At 47.5% G+C, this 16,737-nt stretch overlaps 1 protein-coding gene and 1 pseudogene across 9 annotated transcripts in view; one reads left to right on the plus strand and one right to left on the minus strand.

Annotated features, from left to right (window-relative positions):
* The window catches only part of Pkig (cAMP-dependent protein kinase inhibitor gamma), an 82,914-nt gene that overhangs the window by 36,361 nt on the left and 29,816 nt on the right, over nucleotides 1-16,737 (minus strand). For 2 of the 9 annotated variants that reach the window (XM_076571197.1, XM_042276756.2), the window contains exon 2: nucleotides 2,959-3,106. The exons of 6 other annotated variants lie outside the window; for them this stretch is intronic. The gene's annotated coding sequence lies outside the window, so the exon portion shown is untranslated. Of the gene's footprint in view, nucleotides 1-2,958; nucleotides 3,393-16,737 lie in introns of those variants that run through there. One more of the 9 variants, XM_006971020.4, reaches the window with a different exon arrangement.
* LOC143273078 (small ribosomal subunit protein eS27-like pseudogene) lies at nucleotides 15,033-15,359 on the plus strand (annotated as a pseudogene).

A 16,737-nucleotide genomic window follows, 5' to 3' on the forward strand; every position in this document is an offset into this window, starting at 1 on the left:
TACATAGGTTTGAGGCTGAGGATAGCCTAAAACTCACAATGATCCTCTCCTGCCTTAGCTTTTCAAGTGCTGGGATTACAGGTGTGACTTACCATGCCCAGCTTAAGAGTTTGGTACCAATCTACAGGTGCTAATTTACTCTCTTCCATCCACCACCACCCCACGACACCCTGTGTGATAGGTTTGAATGTGATCCCAGCTTTGCCCAAAGGCGGACGGGTTCTAAAGGAGGAGTGAAGGTCTGTCTAGGGCATCTGAGCTAAGGAGTGAAATGGTGCTCTTCCCTGCCTTCCCACCAAACTCTAGATTGAAAGCATAGGCAGACTAGACACCAACAAGCCCAGGGATCACAGAAACCCACAGTGGCAAAGGGCCAGGAGCCAGACAGCAGACTAGAATGTATAGCAAACCAAGTGGGGACAGTAATGAAGCGAAGCACATGGCCTAAGCGGCCGAGTTAGACTAAAACACCACTCGGCCTTCTGACTCTGGTGTAATGCCCCTCTTCAAGCAGGCAGAGAAACTGAGCCCCAGGGAGGCGATATGGACAGGAGAGCAGCTCAGGGGCAAGTTCAAGGCTGGCAGGGACAGCCCATCCTCATTCAGCACTCTACCTCCATCGCCTGCAAGATGTGAGAACTTGAGCAGGTCGCTCCCCATCTCTGTACCTTTTTCTTTAAGATGGAGAAAACCTCTCACTCACATCACTGCTGTAAGATGAAAAGTTATCGGCTGAGCTGAGATGCCCGGCCTTGCATGTAACACACACTTGAGGAAGACAGGAAACCCACTCAAGAGCTCAACACAAAGTCTCTTCCACAGCCTGCCTCTACTCCTAAGATGCCCTACACTCACCACCAGGGCGGCATGTGTCAGGAAAAGCCCTGTAATGGTGCTCTGAGAGCACAAACAAGAAACTAAAGCCATCCTCACCTTGCATATGAAGAAGGCATACCACTCACCACTGTCCACTCCTGCTTCCTGGCAGAGACCAGGCAGCCCCAGTCCCATCCTTTCAGAGCATCATGGCCTCATTACCTCCTTAGAAAGATGGATGGTCCCTACCCAGATTCCCCAGCTCAAGGGGCCAGGCTGTGAGCTGAGGCAGAGAAGAAAGGCCTAGCCTCCCAGTGTCCTTGCTACCGGGAAGCTAGAGCCACCTTGGATGGCAGAGCCACTGGGAAGGTCTGCAGCTCTAAGATATGCCCAGTGGCTGTGAGCGCTCTCCCTCTGACTCTGGCCTTACTTCAGACAGTTTCCAAACAATACATCCTCCTGAGGACTGGGGTCTCTGATGGCCCTAAAGATAAGGAATTAACAAGACCTGGAAGGACAAGTGACCTTTGCTTTGTTTGCATCTGTGGACATCCTTTCCCGACAGCAGTAGTGGCCAGGACACCAGACTAAAAGAAAGGGCGCAGAGGCAAGTACAGGGAACTTTTCCTTCCCCTCCCATCTCTCATCTTTCTTGCCAAATTAAAAACTAGAGTGGTAGGTTTTCAGCTGAAATGGAATTGTTAAGGCCGGAAAGATGGCTCAGCAGTTAAGAGCATTTATCCTCTTCCAGAGGCCCCAGGTCTGGTTCCCAGCTCCCAGGTAGCTCCCAAACACCTTTAACTCCAGTTCCAGGGATGCTATCAGTGCCCTCTGGCCTCCAAGGACTCGAACATAAATGAACTTGCCATTAAACCTGACTTGTTCATACAAGCTAGGGATCTGAACCCAGGTCCTTGTGCTTATAGAAGCAAGCACCTTACTCAGAGTCATGTCTCTTGCCCAGGGTCCTCTTGATTTTCCCACCCAGCCAGTTTTTAGCCATTTTGGAATACTGAAAACCTAGGGCACTTTGCTTCAAAAGCTATAATGGTCAGCCTCAGAAGAAAGAAACATACACACAATCATCTGGTTTTGTCCCCTCATTTAGGTTCAAATGAGAAAACTTATGTCCAAGTGTATCAAACCCTTGCGCAGGCCATATACTTCCCCAAGGATGGCTCCTTACTACATGTAGCTTTATTTTTTGTGATGGAAACCTGGGAGGCTGTGTACATGGGGACAAGTGCTTCCCCCTGAGCTACACCTATTCTATCCCTGTTTTTGCTTTCCAATATTTTCCTTTTAGCTATAACTTCTCAAGTACATTTAACCTGCTTGGTTCAAAACTGTCTGTAACTCCACTTCTGGCCTCTGCAGGCACTGGACATGAAAGTAGTACAGGCAGGTCCTGAGTATACATGCAGGCAAAACACTCACACACATAAAAATATAGTAATTTTCAAATATAGTACAGGCAGGTCCTGAGTATACATGCAGGAAAACACTCACACACATAAAAATATAGTAATTTTCAAATATCAAATCTATTTAATCTGCTAATTGGGGAGATGGGACACACCACGCCATAAGCCATCTCTAGCCACCTGAGGACCTCAGATAAGACCTACAGAGGGATCTTTGAGGTAACAAGGGCCCCTCCCTTCCTCTCTGCACAGAGTAACCTGCCTTGTTTAAAAACCTGAAAACAGATGCCAAGAGAAGGAAAGAGTAAGGGCTTATATGGTCAAGGAAGAAAGCAGAAAGCCAAGGTTAAAGATCACTCCTTCTGAGCCTGGAGCTCTCCACACAATTGTTACAGTACATGGGAGATGCCTTTGTGAACCTAAACAAGTTGGTATCTGAAATTTAACCCATTTAACACATTACCAGCACTTGAGAGAATTAGGAATTTTAATATATCAATTTTATGTGTGTGAGAAATGTCTCTCAAGAATTGTAAAACTTTTTTAATTGAAATTTTAAAAAGCCTCTGTAATCAGAAAACTATTAGAATTTACAGATAGCAATTTCTACAGTTAGACTTGGCTTTTTAGCCTGTATGTGGGCAAGGAGGTGCCCTGAAGGCTGTGGAGACTTCTGAAGCTATGTGGTGAGAAAGCCTCCTGTGGGGATGGAGCCTACCTGGGAGAATGCAGCGACAGCTGTAATGTCTGAAGCAATTGTCCACCATCACAGCACAGAAACAGACCCTCTGTGGGCGGCAGGCTGGGGTGGGGCAGACAGTGCGGTTGTACTCACAGGAGCCAAGTCTCCTCCAAGTGCAGAGGTCCTGGGTCAGAACAGAGGTAGAGTTCAAGAAGGGCCGTGCAGAGAGCAGTAGGCAGCTCGTTCCTGCCCTTTCTCTCTCTGTCTCCTAAATGAAAAGCACTTCGAGGTTTTGGAGGGTGTTTCCCACATCTCTGGCCAAGTGAGTCCCCATTTGTTGTAATCCAATTCTCGGCCTGATGATGTCAACCACTCAACCCACTTGCTGCTCACTTTCCATCTCTGTCCACGGGAGAGATCTATTTCCTTTGGACAATGAACCGGGGGGCTGTAACTGAATCCCAGGCCCGTCACATTTGTCAAACATCCTTCCTTCAATTTTCAACACTGAGGCCTCGGTGACAAAAGGCTTCCTATGCGGCGGGTCGGTGCCAGGACTCCAGGACTCCAGGCGTAAATCCCTCTGCTTCTCAGTCACTGGGAAGACTGTGGCTGCCGGCACTCTGCTGTGCTTCCATTCATTTCTTTGGTGTATAAAGTGCTAAATTAGGCAGGAAACCTCTCTATCCTCCTCCATCTCTTCCTCTCTGCCCAGTCCTCCAAGGTGCTTCGTCTCTCCAGCTTTCTAGGAGTGTGCTGGGCACAGCATGTGTGTGTCCTAATGTCCTCACGCACACACAGGAAAGGCTGGGCCACAGCACTGCTCTGCTGCCTGGAGCACTGGCTTCAGATCCTGGCCCTGCCTCAAGCAAGTCACTGGACTTTGCCTTCATCACTGCAATGACGACCTGGGTGTCTGTCCTGCCTGAGATCCCACTGGAAGCCAGTGTGTACAAAGTTTATTATCAATTCATCTTGGAGCATTTACTCCAGGCTCCCAGCCACATGCCTGAGCAGGAAGAAACCCCTTCTCCCACAGGCCCAAGATGCCTGCCTGGCCTTGTGGGCTCCTGGGCCCTCACAGTGGAGCTAAGACATTTCTCTGGGAGAAAACCCAGAAGAACTCACTGAAGGCATCCCAGGGGACATGAAAAGAGACAACATAAACTACTAGATAAGATAAACAAGTATGAGAATTTAACTGTCCTTAGGGACAAACCCAGCAATGGTTAGGCTAGATAACAAGAATGTTGCCTCTGCAGTGTGCTCCACCAGGGAGATGGGCAAACCTCTCCACTCTCGCCTGTGAGAAGTAAGGAGACCTGGGCAGGGACCATGAGCCCCATCAGGAGTCAGACACAGGATCTGGGTCCTCCGTAACTCACTCACACTCTCTCTCTCTCTCTCTCTCTCTCTCTCTCTCTCTCTCTCTCTCTCTCTCTCTCTCTCTCTCCCCCGCTTCCGCTCCCTCTCTCTCTCCATCTATAAAATGAGATGCTAGTGGCTCCATTTTAGGATTTTGAGAAGTGATACTTTCATGGGAAATGAGACAACGGTCAGTACAGACCAAGTACTGGGCAGATGTTAGCTCTCATTGTTGTACATCATCTACTTTGATTCTCACGACACCCCTAGGAGAATTATTATTATTATTCTCTTTCTCAATAAGAAAATGAAAGAGAGAAGTTTTGTAACATGCCTAAAGTCACACAGCTTGAAAACAAAAGGGCCAGAATTAGAAACCATGGCTCTTAGCTCCTGACTAAGTCAGAATGAATGTCACACATGTGCCAATGCTATTCTTAAAACAGACATCCCACCCAGCCTGATAAAGGGAACACTCTAGTCCACCAGATCAGAGGGTGGGCTTATTGGCTTTGTTACCAAAATGCTGGGTGGTTTTAACTGCCTTTCCCCAAAGGGGCAGAGCCAATCTATGTGCGTGCTATTTCCATGGGGACGGGCGATATGGAATTCTACTGGACGCAGCTCTTTATGGCAGATGGGAAAGGCTGTAGCCCTTTGTAACTTAATAGGAATTTTAATTAGTTCTTAGAAAACTTTGATGCTTATCAGTACTCAAGCAAACAGGCTCTTCATGGGAGGGTGTTTGCCAATCAGAAGGCTTTGGAACAAGTTGGTGAACTGTGGTGGAATAAAAACGACCAGCCTGAAAATGCTGCAGGAGCAACAGGAACATCGGGGAGAGATGTGGGGTCCTAGTAGCCCTGCCTTCCTCCCAGAGGATGACCTTGGGTAATCGGTTTGTGCCTTGGTTGCCCAATGGAGGATGGGATCATAACAGCACTTTCCCTAATAAGTTCTGTATGTGTGCTGTATGTGAATACATGTCTGTGTAGGTGTGTGTACATGTGGACACATGTATGTGGAGGTCGGAGATCTAGGCTGCGTGTCTTCCTCTATCACTTTTCACTTTATTTCTTTTTAGATTTATTTTATCTTATTTGTATGAGTGTTTTGCCTACATGCATGTTTGTGTACCATGTGTGTGCCTGGTGCTTATGTGGATAGGTCAGATGAAGACATGGGATCCCCTGGAACTGGAGTTAGGGATGGTGGTAAGCCACAGTGAAGGTGCTGAGAACCTAACCCAGGCTCTCTGTAAGAGCAGATGTCAGATTGACAACTTACTTGTTTTCTGTGCCACAAAGCTACAAAGGTCATGCTATTTTAGACAACTAAAAAACATAATACTGAGATTTACACCTGAAAGTAGAATTTCTTAGCTGGGTGGTAGAGCAGAGGCAGGTGGATCTCTGAGTTCGAGGCCAGTCTGGTGTACAGAGCAAGTTCCAGGATGAGTAGGGCTACACAGAGAAACACTGTCTTGAAAAACCAAAAAGAAAAAAGAATTTCTTGCCATTATCTTTTCAATTATAATAATAATTACATATGTAAAAAAATGGGCATCTATAGACCAGGAAAAAAGGCAAGAAAGCTCCCCATCACCCCTCATGCAGGGGACACCAGGAGCCTCCGAGTGCACAGCTCCACAGAGAGTGGGAATCAGAACGGAGAATCACGTGGGAAGGAGAGCAGCTGACCCCACAGGAGTCACAAAGCCACATTCAGTGTATTTGCTTGAACTAACCACATAAGCCAGAATAGCCCTTGACCTTCCAGGCATCAACCTTCTCCTCACTGTGGCTTATAGAATACAGGCTACCACCACTGGCTTTTGACATGACTTCCGGGATCTGAACTCAGGTCCTCACAGTTGGAAAGCAAGCACTTTACTGCACCATCTGGTATACCCTCCCAGAAGGTTTTCTGGGGGCTGACTGCCCAGAGTCTTACACTTTGAACAGGAGCCAGCCTGACTGCCCGGAGTCTTATTCGCCTGCCACTCTGACTGCCCCTGCCCTCTGGTTCTGGTTAATCAGACACCACATTAAATGTCACTTTCTTGGGGAGGCCTTGTTTGGAGCCACATTAGCTCATGCTGGAATGATCTCTCATTCCTCTAAGCATGTTATTTTAAGTACCTGCTATGTGCTCTCCTACCAGACTGAAAAGGCTAAAACATCTCTGATATATCCATTCCAAGTGCCTCAAACAGTGCTAGGTACACACACACACACACACACACACACACACACACACACACACACACACAACCTTGTACACTATAAATAAGGCCCTCCCTCTGGAAAAGGATCATTAAAGAACAAGAGATTTCCCTTCAAGTAGTTTCTAAGGAAAGCAGCACCAGAATCAGGCATGGTGGTGTGCATTGTGGGACATGAGAAGCAAACTGCTGTATGGAACCCCAAGGAGGGTCTCAGCCTGGAAGTGACAGTAATGGAGGACTTAGGGGATCGAACTGGCCAGCCAGCTCCCAGCCCTACCCCGGCAACACGGTTGGAAGCTCTACAGAACGACAGGCAGACAGGGGCTCCTAATATACAAGTACGGTGGTCTAAGGCTTCTCCCAGGAACCTGGTCTCCTTATTATAACATCTGAGAGATTTCAATCTACCTGCCGGTCCTACTCCTGTGCCCTGAAGTAAACCACTCCTTCCACACAGAGGGTGTCCAACAATTTCCCAGGAAGAAGAGGCTTATGAGGCAGACAGCCAACTCCAAAGGAAGCTAAGACCTATCTGCTAAAAGGAGTCTTTCATTATTGATCAAGAACAGCCAAGAGCATCATTACAAGAAAACCATCAGCATGGCAAAGACTAAACTCAAGAGAAAATAGATCCAGTAAACACAAGAAAGTCAGGCAAATGGGAAGGGTTTTATAAACTCCTGTCCTGAGGAATTCTGAACAGTTTCCATAAAGCACAGAGAAAACTAACAAACCTGAGCTCTTAAGAATTGACAGCATCAGTGCAGAAGCTAACACTTCAGTGGGAGGACTGTGAGGGGAGGACTGCAAGCAAGGGAGGACAGAGTGAGGGGAGGACTGAGTGAGGGGAGGACAGAGTGAGGGGAGGACAGAGTGAGGGGAGGACAGAGAGTGAGGGGAGGACTGAGTGAGGGGAGGACAGAGAGTGAGGGGAGGACAGAGAGTGAGGGGAGGACAGAGTGAGGGGAGGACTGAGTGAGGGGAGGACAGAGTGAGGGGAGGACAGAGTGAGGGGAGGACAGAGTGAGGGGAGGACAGAGTGAGGGGAGGACAGAGAGTGAGGGGAGGACTGAGTGAGGGGAGGACAGAGTGAGGGGAGGACAGAGAGTGAGGGGAGGACAGAGAGTGAGGGGAGGACTGAGTGAGGGGAGGACTGAGTGAGGGGAGGACAGAGTGAGGGGAGGACAGAGTGAGGAGAGGACAGAGTGAGGGGAGGACAGAGTGAGGGGAGGACAGAGTGAGGAGAGGACAGAGTGAGGAGAGGACAGAGTGAGGGGAGGACAGAGTGAGGGGAGGACAGAGTGAGGGGAGGACAGAGAGTGAGGGGAGGACAGAGAGTGAGGGGAGGACAGAGAGTGAGGGGAGGACAGAGTGAGGGGAGGACAGAGTGAGGGGAGGACAGAGTGAGGGGAGGACAGAGTGAGGGGAGGACAGAGTGAGGGGAGGACAGAGTGAGGGGAGGACAGAGAGTGAGGGGAGGACAGAGTGAGGGGAGGACAGAGTGAGGGGAGGACAGAGTGAGGGGAGGACAGAGAGTGAGGGGAGGACAGAGAGTGAGGGGAGGACAGAGTGAGGGGAGGACTGAGTGAGGGGAGGACTGAGTGAGGGGAGGACTGAGTGAGGGGAGGACAGAGAGTGAGGGGAGGACAGAGAGTGAGGGGAGGACAGAGAGTGAGGGGAGGACTGAGTGAGGGGAGGACTGAGTGAGGGGAGGACTGAGTGAGGAGAGGACAGAGTGAGGAGAGGACAGAGTGAGGGGAGGACAGAGTGAGGGGAGGACAGAGAGTGAGGGGAGGACAGAGAGTGAGGGGAGGACAGAGAGTGAGGGGAGGACAGAGTGAGGAGAGGACAGAGTGAGGGGAGGACAGAGTGAGGAGAGGACAGAGTGAGGAGAGGACAGAGTGAGGAGAGGACAGAGTGAGGGGAGGACAGAGTGAGGGGAGGACAGAGTGAGGGGAGGACAGAGTGAGGGGAGGACAGAGTGAGGGGAGGACAGAGTGAGGGGAGGACAGAGAGTGAGGGGAGGACAGAGAGTGAGGGGAGGACAGAGAGTGAGGGGAGGACAGAGTGAGGGGAGGACAGAGTGAGGGGAGGACAGAGAGTGAGGGGAGGACAGAGTGAGGGGAGGACTGAGTGAGGGGAGGACAGAGTGAGGGGAGGACAGAGTGAGGGGAGGACAGAGTGAGGGGAGGACAGAGTGAGGGGAGGACAGAGTGAGGGGAGGACTGAGTGAGGGGAGGACAGAGTGAGGGGAGGACAGAGAGTGAGGGGAGGACAGAGAGTGAGGGGAGGACAGAGTGAGGGGAGGACAGAGTGAGGGGAGGACAGAGTGAGGGGAGGACAGAGAGTGAGGGGAGGACAGAGTGAGGAGAGGACAGAGTGAGGGGAGGACTGAGTGAGGGGAGGACAGAGTGAGGGGAGGACAGAGAGTGAGGGGAGGACAGAGAGTGAGGGGAGGACAGAGTGAGGGGAGGACAGAGTGAGGGGAGGACAGAGTGAGGGGAGGACAGAGTGAGGGGAGGACAGAGTGAGGGGAGGACAGAGAGTGAGGGGAGGACAGAGTGAGGAGAGGACAGAGTGAGGGGAGGACAGAGTGAGGGGAGGACTGAGTGAGGGGAGGACAGAGTGAGGGGAGGACAGAGAGTGAGGGGAGGACAGAGAGTGAGGGGAGGACAGAGTGAGGGGAGGACAGAGTGAGGGGAGGACAGAGTGAGGGGAGGACAGAGAGTGAGGGGAGGACAGAGGGGAGGACAGAGTGAGGGGAGGACAGAGAGTGAGGGGAGGACAGAGTGAGGGGAGGACAGAGTGAGGGGAGGACTGAGTGAGGGGAGGACAGAGTGAGGGGAGGACAGAGTGAGGGGAGGACAGAGTGAGGGGAGGACAGAGAGTGAGGGGAGGACAGAGTGAGGGGAGGACAGAGAGTGAGGGGAGGACAGAGTGAGGGGAGGACAGAGAGTGAGGGGAGGACAGAGGGGAGGACAGAGTGAGGGGAGGACAGAGAGTGAGGGGAGGACAGAGTGAGGGGAGGACAGAGTGAGGGGAGGACTGAGTGAGGGGAGGACAGAGTGAGGGGAGGACTGAGTGAGGGGAGGACTGAGTGAGGGGAGGACAGAGTGAGGGGAGGACAGAGAGTGAGGGGAGGACAGAGTGAGGGGAGGACAGAGAGTGAGGGGAGGACAGAGTGAGGGGAGGACAGAGTGAGGGGAGGACTGAGTGAGGGGAGGACAGAGAGTGAGGGGAGGACAGAGTGAGGGGAGGACAGAGTGAGGGGAGGACAGAGTGAGGGGAGGACAGAGTGAGGGGAGGACAGAGAGTGAGGGGAGGACTGAGTGAGGGGAGGACAGAGAGTGAGGGGAGGACTAAGTGAGGGGAGGACTGAGTGAGGGAGGACAGAGTGAGGGGAGGACAGAGTGAGGGGAGGACAGAGTGAGGGGAGGACAGAGTGAGGGGAGGACAGAGTGAGGGGAGGACAGAGAGTGAGGGGAGGACAGAGAGTGAGGGGAGGACAGAGTGAGGGGAGGACAGAGTGAGGGGAGGACTGAGTGAGGGGAGGACAGTTCACAATGCAGAGGGACATACAAGGCAGAACATATCTTGATTTTAGAACAATCCTGGAAGTTCATCATGGCACTAAATGGAGTTCCAGGACAGAAAGGGGGAGGGAGGAAGGAGATGATAGGAAAGGATCTCAAATTTCAGAGCTGCAGGAAGATAGTCTTCAAAGTCAGAGCATTCATGGCTGACAGCCACTTAATCTTGCCCACTTCAAAGACAATGCAGAGGGGCTCTGGAGAGCAAAGACATTGTTTCAAAAGTAAACAATCTGCCCAGGTCTGAAACTCCAACACTTGGGAGGCTGAGGCAGGAGGGTTTGGAGTTTAAGGACAATATATAGTCAGACCCTTTTTTTAAAAAGTGTAATATAGAAATACATGGTCTTGTTTGGCTCTGACTGGAAAGACATGTATGTTAAGCTAATTGATAAGGACTGTTAAGTTACTGTATGTGTGATACTAAATGTTAAAAAGCGCCCTTTTTGTTGTTGTTTGGGGGTTGGTATGAGGCAGCTCGGTGGTGGAGGTCTTGCCTAGCTGCTGTGAGGCCCTGGCTTTGATCCAAGCACCACAAAATAAACAAGCAGGCCACGGTGGCACACCTGCAATCCAAGCATACAGAGGTGGAGGCAGGAGGCTCAGAGGTCTAAGATCATCTTTACCTTCATAGTGAGTTTGGTCCAGCCCACACTACACTACATAAAATAAGAAAAGGGCGGTGATACTAAACTAAATGGTTGCTTCAGAGTGAGGATACAGAAAAATGATGTCTTTTTGGACTCATGGTTTCTTTTTGTTTTTTAAGTTGATCATGGCCAGCCACGGTGGCACACATCTTTAATCCCCAGCACTTTGGAGATTGGAAAAGAATCTTTGTGAGCTCAAAGCTAGCCTAGTCTACACAACAAGTTCTAGGCTAGTTAGGGCTACATGAGTCCCAGTCTCAAAAGCCAACAATAAAAACTTCATTTATTCATTCATTTTGCTAATGTCAACATCTACAAACCCATGTTTATACACCCAAAGTCTCTTCAGGATTAGAATCCTCAGTCATGTGCTGTTATTGCCACTTTGATATGTGCATTCTTAGTTCTAAATCTCATAAGAATCCCAGGAGCCCAGGTCTGACACTACCACACCTCCCCTTCACATCCTGTAGTTTGCTATAATCCAGAGAGTCATTTCACATAAATTTTCTCATCAACCCCAGGAAAACAGGGGGGTCAGGACTAGCTTCATTTGAAAAATGAAGACTAGCAAGGGAAGTGATTTGCTCAAGATTTCAGACTCCCTGATCCTTATCCAGTTTTCCTTCTCATCTGCCCCTCCCCCTTCCATGGGCATTTGACCTGCAGCCACTGTAAATGAATACAACAAAGAGAGATCAAAAGCAGGAGGGAGGCAGGAGAGGGAGAGAGACACCCTCCCCCACCCCACCCCACCCACCCACACAAACTAGAGAATGTCTTAGGTTGCTCTGTCAGCATTCTGCATGAGTCTTGAGGGGCTCTGGAAATGCCAGCAGTCAGACCTTGGCACATACACCAGCTCTTGGCACAGACAGCCCAGAGCACTTCTGATAAGCGGGGCCACTCTTTTGGGGTTCCAAAAGAAAGAGCCCTGTGTACCTCTGCTCTGCAAAGACACCGCCTGTGCCTCCTAAATCTGCTTTAGTCCTGTCATGCGGCTCAGGGCTTTTAGTTCTTGCCAATATTCTTAGCTAGGGCTGGTCTAGAGCAGTGGCAAGTTGACAGAGCCCCACAACAGGGTGGGCCAGAGAGGAAGTCCAGTGTGCGGAGTTAGAGTGGGCAAACACCCACTCCAGTCACTTCAATCGTGGGGAAGCCGACGGCTCCCCCAAGCAGAGAAGGCCAGGATTTGGGTGCAATGCATTGAGCCTGGATCCGCTGCTGTTCCCAGCCTGTTCTGGCATGTGAATAATGGCCAAACAGCAGCTAGGGGAAGAGGCTGTTTACTTGAGTTCAAACTATTTATAGCATCAGCAATCTGCACATATTTGGATGACAAATCCCTGGGCTTCAAGTGAGCCGAGCTTCACTCCTGGACAATTTCAACAAACACATTCCCTCCCCACACCACCCCCAGGCCTCTCGACATGTGTTGCCCTCAGGAGATCTAACTGGAGTTGCTGAGCTTCAAAAGATTATAAAAAGAAATCACATTTCCAGAGCATGTGACTTTTAATTCATCTATCTATGAGTTTGAAATACATATATCCTTTAAGACTTAAATCATAAATCCTAATCCATATACATTCTTTAATAGTGTTTAAAGATCCCATAAATTGCCAAACAATATCTGAATGATGTTGTGGGATATTCTGATTGCACTCTGACACACTCGAGACTGACAATAAAGTTTACTTTGAATCAGATGGCAGAGCTAGTTACTAGCTGACCAAAATTATCCATGGAGGTTTTGGAGGACTGAGGACATACAGAGAGACACAGGAGGTAGTAGGGTGGGACTTAGAAAGATTCTCAGCCCCTTTGGACCGAGGAAGGAGAGAGGAGGTCACTGGTTGCTTCTCTACTGCTTCTTTGATCATTCAGCTTCTTACCCCAATATCTGACTCCCGAGTTTTTATTGATAAAGAATAATTCAATAAGCACAGGTTGGCATCCAACATAGGGCATGTATTCCCACACAGGACCTGAGAAAGCTTTAAAAAAAAATGTTCCAAACCCCCACACACAGAGCCAAACATGGCTTCCTATCCCAAGCCTCTCAGGTGGGCTGACACATACAGAGACGGCTCCCAGACACTGCGTGCAGGCTTGAGCCAGGCAGTAGCACGTGTGGAGGCACACAGAAAGTTTAAGGCTTGGCTCATGCGGTCAGAGAAGGCTGCAGGCATGCAGTAAAGTGGTCCAGATCGAAAAAAATCTTTCAACAGATACAGTAGAAAACGGGTATAGACAGAAAAAAAAATAGTTTAAAAATAATAAAGACTTTAAAGAGTACAAGTAATACAAAAGAAAAAAGTCACATAAAGATGGAAAATACACAGGGCATCTGGATCCTGTATGGTGTTTTGTTGACTTTGAGTTTTTCGAATGTTAATGAGTGAACAGCAGCTGCTGAGAGACATTGGATTATGAAAGGCACTGCTGAAATAAACCAGTCTATATACTTTAGAGATGTCTTGGCTTTAATGGAAGTTGGGAAACGTGTTGTGTTGGGGGAGAGGCTGTGCCTTCGTTTCCACAGGAAACAAAAAGTTATGGATTTCTTCAAAATTAATAAAGATCAAATTTGATTGGGGGAGACCTGCTGAAAATCTTGACTACAGACATGAAAAAAGGAACCAAAAAAGACTAAAGGGCAGGTGATATATCTGCTGATCCCTCTACTATGGGAACAGCTCTGAGTCTGAATGAGACATGACAATCTTGTTGGCTACAGAATCCTCATGACTTATTATTACATGTCATCCTTTCATATGGCATGGATAGAGGTTTGGTTATACAGTCCAAACAAACTTATAAAGTTGAAAGACACCTTTTATCTGCTCAAACATAAAACAAAAAATCATCTTTAACTGACTGGTACACAATGCACATTCCTTGTGTTAATGCAGTTATACAAGTTACCTTTAAAAGTTTGTGTGTTTTCTGAACAAAAGGACCAGACACCAATGAAGACACCAAGTAGCCCAAGTGATGCAGCCTCTCAGAATACCTCTTACAGTTTCCTCAAAATTCTACATCCAAAACAACTTCAAAGCCACTAGCTGAGATGGTCCAGCTACCACAGCTAAGACTTCAAATAAACCTTGCAGTTTCCCAATACAGAGAGACTGGACAACAAATGATACAGCTAGCTTGCCCAGGACTTGACCATTCTCTTCCGTTTCCTCAGGGTCTCCTAAAGACGTTATCCCCTCCAGAAAACAGAAAGTAATTTTAAGAACATAACACCCACATTCCCAAGAGGCGGGGTGGGTGGTTTTTGGTCATTCGGTTGATTATGGATGTTTATCATCGTTTAGGGGGATTAGTTGCAAGTTGTTACTGGTCACAGTCATGGAGGAAACTAAGCAAAGGAGATTAGACTCAAGGATCTCAATCTGAAAAGAAAAAGGAGGATACAGGAATGATAGGATAAAAGGGAGATTACTGAATCTACTTTTAAACTAAAAAAGCAACTACTAGGTTTATTTTACATTGGTATGGATTTTTGTTTAGATACAAATTTAAGGTTATTTTTGTTATGCTGTATATATGTTTCTACTCTTGTTTAAGATATTTTTGTATGTTGAAACAAATTTAAGGTTATTTTTTTTTAACATACTGTATATATGTTTCTACTCGTTTAAGGTATTGTACCTATGCAGCTCGTTTTAAAATGTAATGTAAAGGTCTAGTCTTTAAAGGCTATTATTACAAACTATTTAAGATAATTAAGGAGCCAAGCAGTGGTGGCGCACACCTTTAATCCCAGCACTCAGGAGGCAGAGCCAGGCGGATCTCTGTGAGTTCCAGGCCAGTCTGGTCTACAAAGCGAGATCCAGGACAGGCACCACAACTACACAGAGAAACCCTGTCTCGAAAAAAAAAACAAAAACAAAAACAAACAAGCAATCTCTCTCCCCCTCCCCCCCCCCCCCCTCTGTATATTAAGGAATGTAGGTTAGTAGTTAGTCATCTATAACAATCAAATTTGCGGCCATGTTAGGTATGTTGTCTTTTTTTTGTTGTTGTTGTTTTTAGAGACAGGGTTTCTCTGTGTAGCTTTGTGCCTTTCCTGGAACTCACTTGGTAGCCCAGGCTGGCCTCGAACTCACAGAGATCCGCCTGCCTCTGCCTCCCAAGTGCTGGGATTAGGTATGTTGTCAAGGTTAAGCAGAGATATATTTTAGATAGACAGATGGTCTTCAAATACTTCAGAGGCCTATAAAATACAGCATTTAAGATGTAATAATATCCTTTCCGGCGGTGACGACCTCCCTACGAGAACATGCCTCTTGCAAAGATCTCCTTCATCTCCCTCCAGAAGAGGAAAAGAGGAAACACAAGAAAAAGCACCTGGTGCAGAGCCCCAATTCCTACTTTATGGACGTGAAATGCCCAGGATGCTATAGATCACCACGGTCTTTAGCCATGCACAAACGGTAGTCTTGTGTGTTGGCTGCTCCACTGTCCTCTGTCAGCCCACACGCGGAAAAGCAAGACTGACTGAAGGATGCTCCTTCAGGAGGAAGCAGCACTGAAAAGCACCTGATTCAAGATGAGCGGGAACCATCCCAATAAACACATTTTGGATATAAAAAAAAATGTAATAATAATGTTTTTCATGACAATGAGACATCTGCTCCTGACAGCTCAAATCTATTCAGGGAAGATGATGGGTACGGAAGAACCTCCATATGGAGTTTGCTTTTATTATGGCAAAGTTAGCCACTGGACAAGAAATAGCTCTTGTCTCAACTGCTGACAGTATACTGTCCAAATTGGACAAACAGGACACAAAAGAAAGTGACTGCCAAACTTTGCCAAGGCAAAGCAAGACAGTCCTTTGAAATTGCTGCTTCACAGAAAAGTCTGTCAGGCCAAAGATGGATGCCCCAACATTGCAGAGGAAGCTTGGGTGACTATCCAGGCAGCCAGCTGTCTCTGTCATTTCTATAGTTTTGGAAGTTGTTTGCTTTGCACTCAGGTAATAATATATCCTTCTCAGGTCTTTGATGGAGTTGAAGATGAGATAGTTATAGTTACAGTTTTCCTTGCTATCAAATTCAAAAAATAAACTTACATAAGAGATGTAAAGTTTGTAAGGTTGAAAACCACAAAAGCTTAAGTTGTTTCTCTAAAAAGATGTTTTTAGGTCTAAAAAGGTATTTATAAGATGGGAATACAAGTTATGATAGAAAATGGTTTAGATATAAAACTTTGGACTCACCAAGATAAGACAGATAATGTGAATAATTTCTCAATTTCTCCGAATTTGCCAAATGTAAATAGATTGGATACTGTGAATGTAATCTCCCCTGATAATTGTTCTTACTGTATACTGTATATAGTTTTACTGTATTAGAGTTAAAACCTGACCCTTTTTATTTAGACAAAAAGGGGGAAATTTTGTGGGATATTTTGATCACACTTTTGACACTTCCCAAGACCGACAATAAAGTTTACTTTGAATCAGAGGGCAGAGTAAGCTACTAGCTGACCAAAATTATCCATGGAGGTTTTGGAGGACTGAGGACATACAGAGAGACACAGGAAGTAGGATGGGGCTTAGAAAAAAATCTCGGCCCTCTTGGATCAAGGAACGAGAGAAAGAGGCCACTGTTTGCTTCTCTGCCACTTCTCTGATCATTCAGGTTCTTACCCTGGTATCTGACTTCCAAGATTTTATTGATAAAAAATAATTAGACAAATGCTTCAGAATGATTGTAATCAGTATGTTTGTGCTACTATAATGCTGCCAAGCCCAGCTCAAGACCTATACAGAGAACATTTCTTATAATACAGTTTGTGTAGGAGGATAAAAGTTTTCAGAAGTGATCCACAAATATGTAATCACATGTGCGTGCCAAACAAACAGCAGAAACATTACACCAACTCCAGAGCAGAAGCAGTCAGTGCAGGATTGCCAATGCCTCTGGAGCTCACTGCACGCCCAAATAGGAGAAAGGCAGGGCTA

The sequence above is a fragment of the Peromyscus maniculatus genome, chromosome 4 (genome assembly GCF_049852395.1).
Source record: "Peromyscus maniculatus bairdii isolate BWxNUB_F1_BW_parent chromosome 4, HU_Pman_BW_mat_3.1, whole genome shotgun sequence".
Taxonomy (NCBI): domain Eukaryota; kingdom Metazoa; phylum Chordata; class Mammalia; order Rodentia; family Cricetidae; genus Peromyscus; species Peromyscus maniculatus.